At 39.3% G+C, this 18,715-nt stretch overlaps 2 long non-coding RNA genes across 2 annotated transcripts in view; one reads left to right on the forward strand and one right to left on the reverse strand.

Annotated features, from left to right (window-relative positions):
* Positions 1 to 584: 584 nt before the first annotated feature.
* The window catches only part of LOC123000351 (uncharacterized), a 75,221-nt gene continuing 57,090 nt past the window's right edge, over positions 585 to 18,715 (reverse strand). Inside the window, exons 9-10 of the long non-coding RNA XR_006408306.3 lie at positions 6,325 to 6,538; positions 585 to 2,039 (exon numbers count right to left, since the gene is read on the reverse strand). This is a non-coding gene — a long non-coding RNA (uncharacterized LOC123000351). The remainder of the gene's footprint in view (positions 2,040 to 6,324; positions 6,539 to 18,715) is intronic.
* LOC125283363 (uncharacterized) overlaps positions 12,260 to 18,715 on the forward strand; it is a 34,867-nt gene continuing 28,411 nt past the window's right edge. Inside the window, exon 1 of the long non-coding RNA XR_007191135.2 lies at positions 12,260 to 12,488. This is a non-coding gene — a long non-coding RNA (uncharacterized LOC125283363). The remainder of the gene's footprint in view (positions 12,489 to 18,715) is intronic.

Genomic DNA, 18,715 nt, shown 5'->3' on the forward strand with positions numbered 1-18,715 from the left:
TTGTTGCACAGGTGTATGGCTTGGGCCTACATCTAATACAGATTTACTTTACCCTCAAACTCATCAGAAAGTGACCATCCATACCCATTTAAACCTGGGTGGAGTCCTCTTTTATAGTTTTGTTTCTCCCATCCATTTGACGAATGAGACTGGCTTTTGGTAAGATGTTGTTTTTATGCGCTTGAGACCCTCTTTTTTTTTTTTTTCTTTTTTAAAAGAGAAGTCATAGTAACAAGGGGAAAACACCTAAAGGCTTTTAAAGAAACCCTGCCATGGTCCAGAAAGGTGTTATGCAGTACTTTGCTCCGGAGGGGGGTGAGGGGCAGACCACCAGCATAGGTATGACCTGGAAGCTGTAGACAGTCCTACCCAGAACTTCAGAATCAGAATCCTCATTCTAACAAGAGCTCCAGGTAATTTGTATGCATATTAAGAGAAGAGGTGGTCTAGGACCTAGGTTTTAGGATAATTAGAAAAGGTTAAGATTACAGTTAAAAGCCAAGTACACTGGCAGTTAGCAGTTGGTATTGGGTTCCACCATTTCTCATATGAAAAAAAATAAATTGTCCATTCTCACTATCCAAGAAATTGTGAGGAGTCAGAAAACTAATGAGGCATGAAGACTGAGTCTTCCCTCCTACGCAGTTATGAAGACCATCCCCCCTCCCCCATCTCCCTGTTTCTGCTCTGATACTTGAAAGCTTCTCCATCCATACCTGAGGCTATCATCCCTTCTTTTCTGGGTAAATAACAGGTCAGTGTGTCTCCCTAGCCCTCAGTACACTCTTCCGTCTCACCTGCACCAAACTGACAATTCTCTGAAGAGCTCAGACTAGTTTTCTTTATAAATAACCCTGAGTCCTTTAGACGTGTCATAAGAGGAGGGAGAAAGAAGCAATGAAAGTCCCTAACTAGCTTACTTTGGCTCCTGGTGCCAAGGCAGATGTTACAAATGACACGACATCTCTGCTCAGGGCCTCGGTGTGGAAATTACTCAGCACAGCAGACACGGGCCTTTCTGTTTTACTGCCAGTTATGAGCTTGTGAATAGCACACCACACTGCCCTGATTAGTGGATGCTTTCACTCCCTCCTCATAATCACAGGGACTGGAGCAGAATGATAAGAAGGGCTTCCATGATACAGTTGGTGGCGTAGGGCCGCCCTCTCTCTCATCTCCTCCTTTGTTGTGTTTTTCTTAATGCAGACAACCCTTTGAAGTGTGATTTTTTGGTTTTGACCAACTCACCTGAGCCATCAGAAGCTACACATTTCCCTTATCACTGTCCTGACGGAGGCTTGAGAACACCCATGGGAGAGCGTCAATGTTCGTGCACAGCTGTTGGGTTATACCGTTCCCTGCTGCCTACCAGGAAATGCTGATTCTCCTTATTGTGCTGCAGTGAGTAATCTCCTGGATTTTTATGAGAGGTCGATCTTCAGACCTTGACTAACTTTTCTGAAAAGACTGAGGGAATTTGTCGGTTGATTAAGAGTCCAGTTAGTATTGCTAAAGGATTTCTTCTGGAGAGCTCATCCAAGACTTCCACTCTGTCCTTTTCTCTTTTGAGTATGCGGGCAAGGGCGGATGAGTGAGCAGGAGAGGATGTCTGGGCTGGAGCTCATAGAGCTCAGGTGTGGATGACTCATTTTCTTTGGATCCCCGTGGTATACAGTTCTGACTTTCACCTTCCTTCCCTTACTGAAGGGCATAGAAGGAAAACAAGTGGCAAGTGGCTGCATTGAAGTTCTGATAAGAGGGCACAGCTGCTGTTTGGTAATGGAACATTTACCCAGGCTGTGTATGTATTGAACGACCTCTTACACGGTGTCAGACTACTTCCTTTATGATAATGAGCATCTCCGTGACCTTAAACATACACAGATCACGAATGTGATCTTTTAATATGTAAATCTCTCTAAAAGCAGAAATAGTGCTTCAGTTGTTTACAGTGATGAAGACTTACTTTAAACCAGAGAAGAAAATTGCTTTCATCTTGAATTGTTAACAGTGATCAGTTGGTAGTGGTGCTTGGAGTCCTGTGTTGAGAAGAATATTGAAGCAACCTCAGGGCTCGATGGAAAAGAACACCATGATAAATTACACAAAAGGCAATGGAAGCATTTGTACTACATGCTTTCTCTATACCATTCATACATATTTTAATGGTAATTCATTGCTGTTTGGAAGGAAAAGAAAACCTCTAATAGCTGAGAGAGGGCTAGCTCAGATCAACTCATAGGTGCTTTCTTATTTCAAGATAGGGGGTTTTGGGCGCCTGGGTAGTACAGTCGTTAAGTGTCTGCCTTCGGCTCAGGGTGTGATCCCGGCGTTCCGGGATCGAGCCCCACATCAGGCTCCTCCGCTAGGAGCCTGCTTCTTCCTTTCCCACTCCCCCTATTGTGTTCCCTCTCTCGCTGGCTGTCTCTCTGTCACATAAATAAATAAAATCTTAAAAAAAAAAAAAAAAAAGATAGGGGGTTTAGTGGATATACCAAAGCAGCTTGACTGGATAAATGCAACCAGCCTATTCTGACTATACTATACAGTTCAAACAGATTAGGGCATACCTAGTATTTAGAATTCTATGTACTATTCTTTTTGGTTCTGTTCTCATATTTCCCTGGATTTGATGTTGCATGGCTTGGGTTAAAACTCAGGCTAAAACCACTTGACTAAGGGCCAGTCCCTCAACTTCTCTGAGCTTCAGTTTCTTCCTCTGACGGTTGATAGAAAGAACACATGAGAAAAGATTTGTCAATAAAGTCACAGTGGGAGTCACTAGACGTGAAAAATCTCAAAGGACTTGTAAAATGGGAAAGGGGGAAACCGGGATGGAATGCGCATGAGTATGTCATAGGTAACTGAATAAATGGCAATTATATCTGAATACTACTAGTCTCCTTATAAAACGGATATACTTCAATGTCAGAATATATGGGAAGGCAAACAATTTTACTTGCAGAATGGGTAGGAAGTATTTACTTATTTACTTTAAAGATTTTATTTATTTGTTTGAGAGGGAGAGAGAGAGTGAGAGAGAATGAACGAACAGGGTGAGGGGCAGAGGGAGAAGCAGACCCCTCACTGAGCAGGGAGCTGAATGTGGGGCTTGATCCCAGGACTCCAGGATTTTGACCTGAGCCAAAGGCAGATGCTTAATCAACTGAGCCACCCAGGTGCCCCGGGTATGAAATATTTAAAAAGAATATGGACATTTATGTGTTGGCTAGGTGCCTCTAATGATGGGAGCAGATTCGCATAAACATTACTCTCTAATATTTCTAAGTAAATATGTGATTCTTGGGAGTCACGCAGAGCTTGATATGGTATGTCTTTTCTTTCAATGTGTCGTGACATAGCCTCTCCTCTAGGTTATGGTGAACAGACACATAAATGTGTCTGTATTTTTTACATGACTGGATAAGTTGGCAGTGACTGGGGTAAAGTGAAAGATCATCTGCAAAGCCAGAGCAATGGATATGGTTAAGTTTATTCAAACAGACAAAGATAAAGTGAGAATGAGGAAAATTTAAAAATAGGTGTTTATAAAACAGGTATTTCCTACTTGATGATAACTAAAACCCAAGAATGGTGGGAAGAGATTGGTAGTGTCTGTCCAGCAAGCACAAGCTTGATAACTTTCCATACGCTGTTTCTGCTGGTAGATCATCTCAGATTCTGTTTTGTTTTGTTTTAAGATTTATTATTATTATTTATTTATTTGAGAAAGAGAGTGAATGAGAGGGAGAGAGAGCACAAGCCAGGGGAGAGACAGAGGGAGAGGGAAAAGCAGACTTCCTGCCGACCAGGGAGCCCCACACCCAACATGGGGCTGGATCCCAGAATCCTGGGATCATGACCAAAGCGAAAGGCAGACACCCCACCCACTGAGCCATCCAGGTGCCCTGACTGTTCTTTTTAAAAAGGCCTGCCCTTAGGGGAAACTAGTTAATGGGTCCTAATTTGCATGAGTTTTATCAGAGCCTAACTGACCTGGGGGAGGGGAAATACTCAACTCCAGGCAATTCTATTCATCCTGTCCCACCTAAGTGGGGAGGGGAAAAAACAAAACAAAACTAAGAGACCTTTGTGAAATTCACAGTCCAGAGGTATAGTCTCACCTCACCGAAAGGAATGGTGGGAAGAATTGCTGTCACCTTAATGGTAGATCAGCACTGTTGACCAAAAGTACTAGTTATTATATTCACTACCACACACTTAAGGTTAAATATATATATATATATATTAGTAATTTTATTAAATCTCAACCTATGAATACACATCTGTTTAAATCCACAATTATATGGTCAACTAATCTTTGACAAAGGAGGAAAGAATATCCATGAGAAAAAGACATTCTCTTTAACAAAAGGTGTTGGGAAAACTGGACAGAAACACGGAAAAGAATAAAATTGGATCACTTTCTTTCACCATACACAAAAATAAACTCAAAATAGATTGAAGACCCAAATGTGAGACCTGAAACCATAAAAATCCTTGAAGAGAGCACAGGCAATAATCTCTCTGACATTGGCTGAAGCAACATTTTCCTAGATATGTCTCCTGAGATAAGACGAAGAAAAGCAAAAATAAACTATTGGGACTACATTAAAATAAAAAGCTTCTGCACAGTGAAGGAAACAATCAATAAAACTAAAAGGCAACCTACTGAATGGAAGAAGATATTATACAACTCAACACCCAAAAAATGGATAATCCAATCAAACAATGGACAGAAGAAATGAACAAACATTTATCCAGAGAAGACATACAGATGTCCAACAGACCCATGAAAAGATGCTCAACATCATTCATCCTTGGGGAAATGCAAATCAAAACCACAAGGAGATATCACCTCACACCTCTCAGAATGGCTAAAATAAAAAACACAAGAAACAAGTGTGGGTGAAGATGTGGAGAAAAAGGAACTCTTGTGCACTGTTGGTTGGAATGCAAATTGGTGTAGCTGCTGTGGAAAACATGGAGGTTTGGAGTATGGAATTCCTCAAAAAATTAAAAGTAGAACTACCCTATGGTCCAGGAATTATACTACTGGGTATTTACCAGAAAAATACAAAAACACTAATTGAAAGGGATATATGAACTCCTATCTTTGTTGTAGCATTATTTACAATAGACAAACTATGGAAGCAGCCCAAGTGTCCATCAACAGATGAATGGATAAAGAAAATGTAGTGTATATGTATGTATACACAGACAGACAGACAGACAGACACACACACACACACACACACACACACACACACACACTGGAATATTATTCAGCCAAAGAAAAGAATGAAATCTTGCCATTTACAACAACACTGATAGCAGTAGAGAGATAATGCTAAGCAAAATAAGTCAGAGAAAGACAAGTACCATATCATCTCACTCATATATGGAATTTAAGAAATGAAATAAATGAGCAAAGGAAAACGAGAGAAAGAGAGGCAAACAAAGAAACAGGCTCTTAACTCTACAGAACAAACTGATGGTTACTAGAGGGGAGGTGGGGGGGGATGGGGTTAGAGTACACTTATCATGATGAAAAAAATAAAATAAAATAGAAATAAAAGAATGCACATCTGTTGAATATTTGTGTCATGAAATGAGAAATGTGAAAAAATATCTTTATTACATACTAAAATACCATGGCTGCCTCAAGAAAAAGCATGGGTATAGTTGGTTTTGTGGGGTTTTAATTTTTTTATTTTTATTTTTTGGACCTCTACTTGTTTCTTTCACGATGCCTGAAAAGCCAGGCAAAAGAGACTGTACTGTTATTCGTACTGGCATGGGTATAGTTTTTGTTTGAGTTGCAAGGTGAACTAGCCACCCTTCTCATGGAATACTTTTTTTTTTTTTTTTCACATTTCAAAGAATGACTGACAGACACTATGGTTGCCAGACTTATGTATTTGGCATTCATTTTCCCAAATGAACGAAGTGAGTTTGTGTCTTCAAGGAAAACAACTTATAGTATTTGTTGCAGGCTATGAAGTGCATGCTTTCATGTAATAATTACAATTGTGGAAAAATTTTATCCACCATCATGAACGTTGCAGCTTCCCAAAAACACTGTGCCTTCCTGATGAGGCTAGTGGTGAAATTAGCAAGTGCAATACGATTGTTTGATGTTACGTAATAAAAATGAATCAACATTTGGAAGGCTTATATAACGAAAAAATTAGATTTTACAAATAATAAATGCTATGCATGGGTAAAAGGTCCACACAAAGTGCAAGAGAGATTAATGAAGTTTAAGGTAACAGAGTACAAAAGGTTAATTAACGTGGTTTCAGAGTCCCCATTGCAACTAACCTTTAAGAAGCAGCAACTTGTTGTGTTTCCATGTAATGTCAAAGAGCAATATCCATGAATATATGAAAAGGTTATCAAAATACTCTTCTCATGTCCGGTTACATGTTTATTTGAGGCCAAATTTTCTTCATATGTTTCAACCAAAGCAACATATTGCGTCAAATGGAATGCAGATGTGTTGTGAGAATTCAAAGGTCTTCTGCAAAGCTGGACGCTGGAATGTGCAAAAATGAGAAACAAGGTCAATCTCACTTTGTTTTGGAAAATATTGATTTTCAAATTAATTCATTAATTGAATTCATTAATTGACTATATCCTATAGTTGTATATTATTGTTATTTTATATGCATAAGTAAATAGCTTTAAAAATTTCTCGGTATTCATTGCTAATTCAGTAAATAGTGATAGATACAACTCCCACGGACAAAAGTGCTTGGTGTCCTCAATGATTTTTAAAAACAAAAAGGGCTTCTGGGAGAAGGAAATTGGAGAAGGATTAGCTATACTTTAGGTTAATACTTCTCAAAAATGTATTCTTCAGCAATCTTCTTCATTAACATCTCGATTTCTTTTTAAAAATTTCATGTCCCCAACCCAAGATCTACTGGATCAGAATTACTAGATGGGGGGGTGCCTGGGTGGCACAGCGGTTAAGCGTCTGCCTTCGGCTCAGGGCGTGATCCCAGCATTATGGGATCGAGCCCCACATCAGGCTCCTCCGCTATGAGCCTGCTTCTTCCTCTCCCACTCCCCCTGCTTGTGTTCCCTCTCTCGCTGGCTGTCTCTCTCTCTGTTGAATAAATAAATAAAATCTTTAAAAAAAAAAAAAAAGAATCACTATATGGGGCCAGTAAATCTGAATATGAAATAATCTCCGCCAGATGCATTTTATGTATAACAAAGTATGCCATCATGTACTATCAAAGGGAGACTCGCCATACTTTCCAAGACATAGCAATTGATTGAACAACAGTCTCAGCTCATTGTGAGTACTCGTCTCCCAACCTCACTACTCTGTAACCTCACTTCTTTCCCATAGGTAAATGGTAGATTTTATTTTATCACAGCTGGTATGCAACAGTCTGCACTTCAAAGCTAGATTCTAATCTTTTCTCCTTCACTGAAGTACACCCTCAGTGCACCTGCATATAATGTCCCTGTGTCCATGAATACTCTCAGAAGCGACGTAGTCTAGGACAAAATAGGGGAAGACCTAGGAGGAAGTGGTCACCAGGTCTTTAGGATGATAATTTTCCTTGGAATATGTTGGCCAAATTATTGACCCTGCCATGGGGGATGAATCTGGTTACTCAGAGTGAGAATAACTGGGTTTTTCTTTTCTTTGAATTTTTTATTGTGATGAAAATATACAAAACAAAATTGACCATTTTAACCATTTTCAAGCATGCAGTGGCATCAAAGTTATAGGTACGAAGACCTCCCTCTCGTGGTAAATGCAGAGTTAAATCCTTTTTAGAAGTGAAGAATTCAATAAAATCTCTTGTTACACATACTAAGTACTAAACTTAAAGCTCCAGACTTTCAACTGTCCAGATGCATTATGGATTATATGTTTTAATATATTAGCCCATTATATATTTTATTATTTGTGGCCAGGGAGAACCATATTGTGTGTCCCTGGGCAAGTCCTAGAATCAGAGTTATAAATCCAGATTTAGAAGGGACCTCAAAAGCAAACTCATTTAATTACCCATCTGAAAATTGGATCTAGCCAAGAGAACTCACCACCCATAGAGGCAGGACATTTCCTGTTTAGACTACCCAGATTGTTAAAAAAAAAAAAAAAAAAAGAAGTTATATTACATGAAAATCTCGCCTCTGTAACTTCAAAACGTCAGTCCTAATTTCACCTCTGAAGAAATAATGAAGAGAACTACCATGTTTTCCCTTGGTCTTTCTCCAGGCTCAGTATCACTAGGACTGTCTGATGTTCATCCTGGGATAGAGTTTAAAGCCTTCCGCATTCTTCTCCGGAATAAACTTTAGTTTGTCTCATCTCTTCCCCAGGAGATTTTGTATCAAGAGGTGTAGGTTATTCTTAAGGTCAGAGAGGTGAGCTTGTAGGAAAATGTCTGACCAGCTAGACTATAGCCAAACAGCACTCTCTTCGTTCAGAATACATAATTATATGAATGCAGCCAAAGGCCGTGTGTGTTCTTTTATCAGACACAATACATGGCAAGCTCATATTAGTGTTATTGTTATAAAAATCTATAAAAATAATATTCACATCTTTCCCAAGCTGTTCTTTCACAGCTGTTACTTTTTTTTTTTTTTTAAGTCTGAGATCAGGCACTTGCATTTCTACTAAATTTTGTTGGCTTTAGCTATTGTTTCAAGATGTTAGTATCTTTTTGAAATCTGATTCTACTGTACAATATATTTTCTATTCCTTACGGCATATATCCCTTGAAAATTTGATAATTATGCATTCGATATTCTTATCCAAGTAACTGACATAATCTGTGAGCAGGACCGGGCCACTGAAATGGAATTCTTTCATACTTCATAGAAACCTTCTTCCAAATTGATGGAAATTATTATAATCTGCATACCTAAGATTCAATCAGCCAGATTTTTTTCTCCATTTAATCTGTAAAATATCATGGATATTCTTGTCGACTGCCTCGATGAGGCTAGTTGATATCTCTGGGTTTTATTTGCCCCCAGCAATTGAATAGAAATTTAAAATGCATCACCTCTCAGGAGCAGGGTAAGTATTTATGAGATAAGGTCAATTGAATGCTTTCAGTTCCTTGGAGGAAAATGGGCTATATACCTATGAGTATCAAGAATAACAAAATAATTTGCTTGGGAGAATCCTAATCCTTCTGTAACCATTCTCGACTACTGGGTAAATGACACTTAAGACAAGGAAACTAAGCTAATACAACCCTGAAACTCACATTGTGACGAGCAGATTTTGAACTTGAGGGTTTTGTGGGTTTTTTTTTTTTTTTGAGATAAAGGACATTTCTTTTTTGTAAAAGAAGAAAAGACAAGAAGACAATGGGGAGCAACTGTTCATTATTTTCTCATTCGTCCTTCACTTATCCTTTACGCACACTTAGATCAATTGTTGCTAGTACGTCTTCATGGAAGGAAAAAAAAAAACACAACAGAGAACACCTGATTTTCAGGCTCAAGTGACTCATCTAGTTATAAGGACTGGGAGAGCAGGCCTTACAGCCGAGAGCTTGACAGATCCTTTAGCTACTGGAGTGTGCTTTAGACATGAAGGCTGAAGTTCTTATGAATTTTTCCTGGTCCACTTAACTGCATCATCTAAACTTGATAAAAATGACCTTACAATGGCAGTCATTTTCTTGAAAATATTAGGATGTGCTGGAAAGCTACTGAGAATAGAAGGAAGCGAGCACTTAATGGGCTGGACGATTATAAAGACTATGCGTTGGTTGAGGGGGGAGTGCTCTGCTGTACAGAATCTGAATCAATTATAAACAAACTCCCTCCTTCCAGGTCTAGGAGTCCAGAAACCCCTTCACACCAGACTAAGGATGCCAGGAAAAATCAATAAGCTATTGAATTGGGTTCTCTGGGGGAGAACACAGTGTATTTTGTAATTTCAAAATAGCTCTTTTATTAGAGAGCTGAAGAGGGCATAGCAGACATTACATTTCTATGAAATATAAGCCAGGCAACATTCAGATCTGTTTTAAAATTAATAGAACTTCAATCTTTTTTATTTTGTCAATAGATTGAGTTGTGATGCCTGCTAACTCTGTCTTCATTCTGATTTAGTAAGCATTTATTAAGAACAGTTTCATATTTCTCTAACTGCGTCACCAAAGCCTCTCTCTTTCCCCTGGACATTAAATTAAGTATAAAATGAATTGCAGCAAAGCTAAATAACTAGATCCTTAGTTTTCCCAAGCAACATACATAGGTATAAAAAAATAAACATTATGGTGTCGGGCTTTGGGACGAGAGAAAAGGTGGCTTGTGTGTAGGTTATCAAAATCCACAGCATATAGGCTGACAGCTTTTGAAATACATAAACTGTTTCTCTCTCTCCTGTTTCCATAGCAACAGAGTGCACAAAGCCTTAGTTTTTGCACATAGAGAGAAAAAAAATTGGGAATGGAGTCTGGAATTGTCTGGAACAAAAGAAAAATGTAGCAAATGGAAAATTAGGCATCTCTAGTCCTCCGGAGCCTCATACTTGCTCACGGCCCCTTGATGTTATTATTCACAATATGCACTGAAATGCAATGTTGGGGTAGCTTTGAAGAGTTTGGTCGGGACCTGAGAGCTGAGAGCACCTCCACCTCACTTCCGCTCTGCCAGCCCGGAGTCTGTTCAGATAACTCACTGCCACCTTTGTCTTGGGAAGTTTCACTATGACTCCCTCCTTCACGGCATTCTCTCGAGAGTTGTGTTCATCAGCTTTTGTCTCCTAAGCAGACTTCAGGTTGAATGTTAAGATCTCTCCATTTTCTGTTTTCTCCCTCAGTTCATTAATTTGAAAGGGCCAACAACAATGCACTAAATTCAACAGATCTTGGGAGGATGTGACATATCTTTTAAGGAAAGGTGTCACAAAGCAAGACATGGAGGACAACAAAGCAACCAGATCCTAAGGAGAACCTGGGATTCCCATTGGGCCAGGGCTGGAAGGTCCGCATCAGCCCTGAATGGGGACACATCATTTATTGCCACAGATCTGTGTGTTTGTTCAGTGGTTGCCTTCAAAGGGGTTCATAACCATTTCTCTGAGTTTGCCTTAGATTTTATCTGCCACAGAATGATGATCTTGGCTAGATGCATATAAGGAAAATCTAGCCAATACAATAAATATTTGATCAAACCTCCTTCCTTCAGGTACAAGAAAAAAGTTCAATAAGCAGTACCAATTTTCTTTAATAAAAAATGGAGCAATTTTTTTTTTTTACTTTATAATGAAAGAAATAAAACTTAAAGAACCTCTTATAAATGGAACTGGGCATTGCCCAATTCCTAATATTTTCTTTTGGCCTGGGACCCTGAAAGTGGGGTACCTCATTCATTAGCCTGTACTAATTAGCTGATAGTTACTTTGGTAGTGACAAATATGTATCGTAGTCTCCCTTGTTACTCCTTTAATGACCAAAAACATCTATTGGTACTTGTCCAGTGGCAGACAAGTTCTGAATGGTACAGTAAAGTCCTCAAGACGAGGTATTTGAATTGTTTTTGCTTGAATATTCCTGGAGCAAGAAGTGAATTGCTAGTCCTTGCTGGGAAAAAAAAAAAAAAAATGCATGTAACACTGCAATCAGGAAATTTAATGGATGCTACCGTGGCTCTTGGCACTCTGTACAGGGTTCTCATAGGGATTTTTCTAAATGCAGGACATGCCCTAAATACATAATGACATGATGAACTGGATTAGCTCAGATGAAGTCATTACTGTCTATTTGTAAATAATAAACCTTTTAAAGAAGCGTATGAATGAAAACATATTTAACCAAGAGACGACAATGGCTCCTAAGGGGCTTTTTGGTTTGATTGGGAAAATAAATAGAACACGCTTTCTAAAATTGCCAAAACATATATTGCCCTGCTAGACCACAAGGCAAAATCACTAGGTTCAGAAAACTTATATTGAAAAATAAACAAAGAAAAAAAGTAAACCTAAGTACAAATCCTCTTTAAGCGGTAGGTCTTGGAAAAGGAGCTTTAGAAGTTTTCAAAATTTTATAATCCTGCAAACACGTTCTCTTTTGACTTGCTGAATGGATTTTTGCTAGAGATGGAAGTAATCTATAGCAGTCTGTCCTCAAATAGTCAATGTTCTTCTCTGGCACTCCTTGCTGTTTCTCCTGCCAGAAGTTAACATGAGCCGAGAAAGAACTCCTTTTTTTTTTTTTTTTTTTTTTTTTTTGCTAACCTCTCACTTTTCAATTCTTGAAATAATGTTTTATCTCCTGTGCTGAAAGCAAGACCAAAGGACTCCTCCTTGTGAGTCGATGTTGCCCCTACACCCAGCTATACACCTAGCCCCCATTCTTTGAAGCATTTAGAAGAGGTGAGACTCAGAGTTCACAGTCCTGGTTTTGTTGGAGTCTCTCAGCCTGAACGTGGTCCTGTGGCACTATTAGCCTGACGGCAGGCTGTCGTGAGCCTATTCCTGCGAGAATGAGGTAAGTCTGAAATTCTACTGACTTTCATTTGGCCCAGACCCCACCTTGTCATGTCATGGCTGACTCTGGTTACAGCCTTCTCGTTTCCGGCTGTACAAATATCATCCGTTCAGTCATCCTGCAATGCTTAAACACCCTCTCCCTCTCTTGAGTTCTCACATCATGCCTTCTTCTTTGTATTCTTTAGTGATTTTTAAATTGCTCCCCTGGATGGGCCCATATTATTCTTTTGTTGTCATGATCTGCTCCCTCCGTTTTTCTTTTCCCAGTCTCTTTAACCTCTCTCACATCCTCAGGGAAGTGGCTGGAAATTACTTGTGCTGAGAATCCAGAAGGTAATACTGCACTGTGGGCTCATTTGCATGCAAGTCAGAGGAGAAATCTAAAAACTGTGTTATATGTTTCTCTCTGATTTTCACCACTGGATATCTCATTCTCCTATAGACCCACTCAGTACGTTTTTTCTTTCTTTATTCCTATTTCAGTACCTTCTCTTAAAGCAGTCCTTGAACCTCCTGAAAAAGTTAGCTGCTCCTAAAAGTCCCTTACACTTTCTTCTTAGAAGTCGTACTAAGATTCACTAATGTGGTTCTTGTGCTTCTGTGCCTGCTTTTGGCTGAATGCTTTCATGGAGGCTAATGTTGAACATGACCCATTCGACACTTTTTTTCCTCCTCTAGAAATACTACCCGGTTTTCAAGAAAGATCTTCACGGAAACAAAATATTGTAATCAATACTATTGTTGAGGCTATGGGCCACCCACTTGGTCTCTTCAAAGCCTCACCAGCAATACTCCTTGGACATCCACACTGAGCTCTAGGTCTTCCAGAATAGTGTCTGAAAAATGCTGCTGTGAACCATAAAGTGACTATGGATTAGTCCAGTAGAGTATTAATCAAAATCTCGGATTCCATAAATAGAATTCTACTAGCAGTCACTCCCTAACCCACTCCTGCTGCCATTCTGCCCTTTGCAGCTCTGACCTTGGTACTCCCACCTTTCTGTGGGGGGTAACGTGCAAAAGCTTCTACTACTGTCCCGTGTCCAGGTTACCGGTCCGTAAAGTCCCTCTCACAAGCCATTCACGGCTCACCAGCCACTGCTGCCACATATCCAGTCACTGCATTTGTAGTAATGCAAATGATATCTTAATGATTTGAAAAACTGAATATGGTTTCTGAATTGTCACAAGGAATTTATTGTTTTGGGAAGTGCTATCTTACTCAATTATAAAAATAACTGTAATTTTTCCTCCTCACTGGATATTCTCTGTGATGTCACTCTTTTGGCTGAGTTTACTCAGTGAAGGGCCAGGAAGGGAAATAGAGTAGAGAGAGGGAAACCGTACATTAAAACCAAGGCATCTATTAATACATTTACTTTCTGACTTTAGATTCTTATCTATCATTTTTTCTTTTTGTTTTTTAAGATTTTATTTATTAGAGAGAGAGAGGGAGAGAGAGAGAGAGGACAGTGAGGGAGAAGCAGGGAGGGAAAAGCAGGGCTCTGCTCAGGGGGGAACCCAATACAGGGTTCGATTCCAGGACCCCCAAGATCATGACCTGAGCCGAAGGCAGTTGCTTAACCAACTGAGCCATCCAGGTACCCTTATCATTTTTTTCAGGATTAATTTTCTTTTTAATTGTCATACACTAAAATTGACTTCTTGATTTACAGTGTTACAAATTTTTAACACATGTGTATGTTTGTGTAACCGCTACCGCAATCAGGACCTGGAACAGTTCCATCATCCCCCAAAACTCCTCCATGTTCTATCTTTATTTCTCCTTCATTCCTGATCTAGAATTCTGAGTTGCCAGTTCTTTTCTGCTAGCACTTAACAATATTTTGCCACTCTCGTCTCCATGGTTTCTGATGAGGAATCCATTGTCATTTGAACATTATTCCCCTACAAATAATCCATCATTTTTCTCTGGATTCATTCAAGATTTTTTTGTGTGTTTTTTTCAGCGGTTTTCAATGCTTTGATTACGACGTGTGTAGACATCGATTTCTTTGGATTTGTACTGATTAATGTTTATTGAGCTACCCTGAAGTTTAGATTTATATATTTAACCAAACATTTTCAGTCATTATTTATTCAAATATTTTTTTAAGCACCATACTCTTTCTCTCCTTCTAAGACTCCGATGACACAAATGTTAGGCCTTTTATATTGTCCCAGAGGTCCTAGGCTTGGCTTATATTTTCTTAAATCTCTTTGTGTTGTTCAGACTGGATAATTTCTATTAATCATTCAAGCTCACTCAAGTTGAGATGCAAATTTATATTCAATTTGCTTTTGAGCTCATCCAGTGAGATTTTTATTTATTGTATTTTCAGTTCTACAGTTTCTATTTGATTTTTCTATACATCTCCTACTTCTTTGTGAAAGCTTTGTTTTCCCATTCATTTCAAGAGTGTTTGTCATTGCTTATTGAAACATTTATATAATAACTACTTCAAAGTATTTGTTAGATAATTGCAACATCTGTGTCTTCTTGGCATTGGTATTGTCTTTTCCCATTAGAATTGAGGTTTTCTTTGTTTCTTTGTATCTTGAATAATAATATGGGATAGTGTCCCGGACATTTTGAATATTATGAGCTTCTGGGCCTGTTTAAATTTTATGGAAAACACTAATATTTTTGTTTTAGTAGGTAACTGGCATGGTTAGGTTCAGTCTGAAGGTTCCAACCAGCTTTGCTTCCATGGGCCATGATTCCCATGGCAGTTCAGGGTTCAAAGCCTTTGTAGTGTTATTCAGATTTGTCCTGCCTACGCACCACTGTGGGTAGCGATCTATCTGTTGATTCAGTTTTCAAACTCTTTGGTACGCTGATTGCATCCGTACATGCACAGCTTGAGTGAACCCAGGTGTCCATAAACAACTTTATGGAGTAGCTTTCTTGAGATTCTCCCTCCCTGCCATCTCTCTGTGACTTTCCTGTTCCCTGGGGCTCTGCTTTCTGGTCCTCCAGGCACAAATCTGAGTCTATAATTCCCTCATCCTGCCATATAGTTCCATGACTGAACTAGGAGCCAACAGGCAGAAAGACAGAGAAAACAAAAAAGCAGTAAAGGTTCATCACACATTTTGGGGATCACAACTCTGTCAACTGGAGAGGGAGGGTCTCTCCCTCCTTTTGGTTTCTGTGGCCCTCCCTTACCTTGCAGACAAGGTGGAGTGTGCTTATTTCTCCATCATTTCGTAGGCATGGGAAATCCCAAACAGAGCCACCATAGAATTGTATAGAGCTCTGTATGAAGTTCTGTATAGAGTTCTGTATCGTGCCTGAAGTTCAGAGCTGTATAGAGTTACACTGTCCCCCTCCGTGCATTTGAATCTCAGATGTATTATGTCTATCTCCATCCTCACACTGAGTTCTGATCCCATATTTTCAATCACCCGAGGAATATTTCTATCTGGATACCTGTTTCCTTCCCATACAACACATGGAACACGGATCTTGCCATCTTCCCTATAACAGCTCTTCCCAGCTTCACTATTTCTGTCTGGAGCATGGTCAGTTGTCTTCTGTTCACCAAACTGAAAATCAGCTTTGACTTCTTTTCCCTCAACTTGCAAGTATAACTAGTCATCAGGTACTATGCTTTCTTTCTTTGGCCTTTTTTAAAATTCGCTTGTTTTTTTCCATCCTCTGAATATTAGTCTAAGCCCTTATTATCCCAAGTCAGGATAACAGTGGTAGATGTTACTAACAATATCAATACTGCTGCTGCTCACGGTTACCACCGCCACCACCACCAGTCACTGGATATCTATTACAAATCTCTTCAATAGACCCTCGGTATATGTCTAATCACAGTCCTAAACGATCTCGTATTCTCAAGTCACAGATAAGTGTACTGTGAGTCCATGCCAGGCTAAGTGGAGAGTGAGAGCTAAAACTCAACCCAAGTTACACTCAATATGCCTCCCCCCATATTATATTGCAAAAAGTCTACTCAGAGCCCTGGAGGAAGGTTTTTTCTTTGGACAAAGGTACTGTCTGCTTCGTAAACAGTGTAGTGTGCTCATGGGCTCCACCTGCCCAATGGGTTCCTCCTCTAATTCACATAAAGGTATATTTGTGCTGGTAGTAGACTAAATCTCAGAAAGGAGAAGGAACTTTTTCAGGGCAACATAAGTAGTACAGTTACTAAGATAGGTGTGGAATTGTGGTTTCTCTGTCTTGTGTGAACTCCCTAGACCTAGTTTCCCATAAAACTCATCGAGACATCAACATCAGAATAATCTTCCTAAAATATGGCTTTAATTGTGTAGTTTTGCTGCTTAAAGACCTTCAATGACTTCCCATGACCTGTAAGATGAAGGTAGGGTACTTGGCCTAAAACTTGATCTGATGCCAGCAAAGCTGTCTCACATTTTTTCCTAACCTGTCCAAGGTTGTAATCCAGAAAGAAGAATCCAATATTCCTAGATGTAGCATGATTTTGTGTTTGTTGCCTTTGCTTTTATTAGTTTCTGTATCAGAAACTCTTCTCCCTCCATTCTGGTCCACTACACCTGTCCCACTCATTCTTCGGTCTACTTTCACCACAGTCATCCCATCATTGCCTCAACAGAAGTGTGCTCTCTGGGGGCGCCTGGGTGGCACAGCGGTTGAGCGTCTGCCTTCGGCTCAGGGCGTGATCCCGGCGTTCTGGGATCGAGCCCCACATCAGGCTCCTCTGCTATGAGCCTGCTTCTTCCTCTCCCACTCCCCCTGCTTGTGTTCCCTGTCTCGCTGGCTGTTTCTCTCTCTGTCAAATAAATAAATAAAATCTTAAAAAAAAAAAAAAAAAAAGAAGAAGTGTGCTCTCTGGTCTTCCAGAGGAGTGTGTGTGTGTGTGTGTGTGTTTCTCTCTATGGTTACATCGTTGCAATCACACTGCAATATCTGTGACTATATGGTATTAGCTCACTCGTAGGAGATCTACATTAAGGTTGCGTCCACATTCATCCCTGAATTCCTAACATACCCAGGAGAGTTATCAGATATTTAGAGGTGTCAATACATATCTTTTGAACAGTATGCTCTATTAAAACTAAATTAGAATTTCAGAAAGTGGAGCAAAGGTAATGCAAGGGCCCTGAAAATGCCACCCTGTGAATTTTAAAGAATAGTAGTTGAACCACATTTTTTCACAAGTTGTCATAGACTTAATAGAACCCCAGAACTAGGCATAATTTTATGAAGTTGGTTACTTCAATTGTGAGAATGGGAACAGGTAGACAGTCTCCTAGAAGTGATACTACTAAGGTCAAAAATATTAATACATATTTAAAGCATTTGAGATTATACTATATACTAAAACTCTTCTATTTCACAAAATTTACTCTGAAGTATAGCTGATTTGTTTTTACCTTTGAATTAAAAATTTAAAAGTGCAAGTGTTTTGACTCCATGTTCTGTGATATTGATACGCTTTATTTATTTAGCCGTACTCTTATTTTTCGCCATTTAGGATCTTGCAAAAGGTTACTATGATACTAATTCTGTAATGGAAATTTTGATATACAAACTACTTTTTAAGATTTATTTATTTATTTATTTATTTATTTGAGAGAGAGAGAGCACAAGTGGGGGGAGGGACAGAGGAAGAGGGGGAGAGAGAGAGAGAATCCTCAAGCAGACCTCCCACTGAGTGTGGAGCCCAAAGCTGGGCTCGACCCTAGGATCCTGAGATTATGACCTAAGCCAAAATCAAGAGTCAGACACTTGGCTGACTGAGCCACCCAGGAGCCCCTATATAAACTATTTTTTGAACCATACCTTTATTTATTTCCTAAGGTAGTTTTCTAGAACTGAAGTTACTAAGTCTAACAATAAACACTTTCTTAAGGCCCTTAACACATACTTCCAAAATACTCTATAGAAACCAAGTATCAATTTCCACTCTCCCTAGCAGGATATCATAGTGCCCATTGCATTGCCCCTTCCCCATCACTAAGCATTGTACTGAGGCAAAAACCTTTCTAGTATAACAAGCTTATTAATCTCATTTTTCAATAACATACTTTTAGTAATTAGGGATGGAGTCTCTTTCAAACACTCATTGCCCATGTTTTTCCTGAACTTTGATGCTGTGATACTAATAAATGGTAGACACAACCCAATTTTCTTTTTCCTGCCAGTAGATTTTGGTCCTCATAGACCAGTTAGAAGAGAGCCTTGAATAATACATTAATAACTAACATTAATCATATAGTACTTTGTAA

This window comes from Ursus arctos, unplaced genomic scaffold, assembly GCF_023065955.2.
Source record: "Ursus arctos isolate Adak ecotype North America unplaced genomic scaffold, UrsArc2.0 scaffold_37, whole genome shotgun sequence".
NCBI lineage: Eukaryota > Metazoa > Chordata > Mammalia > Carnivora > Ursidae > Ursus > Ursus arctos.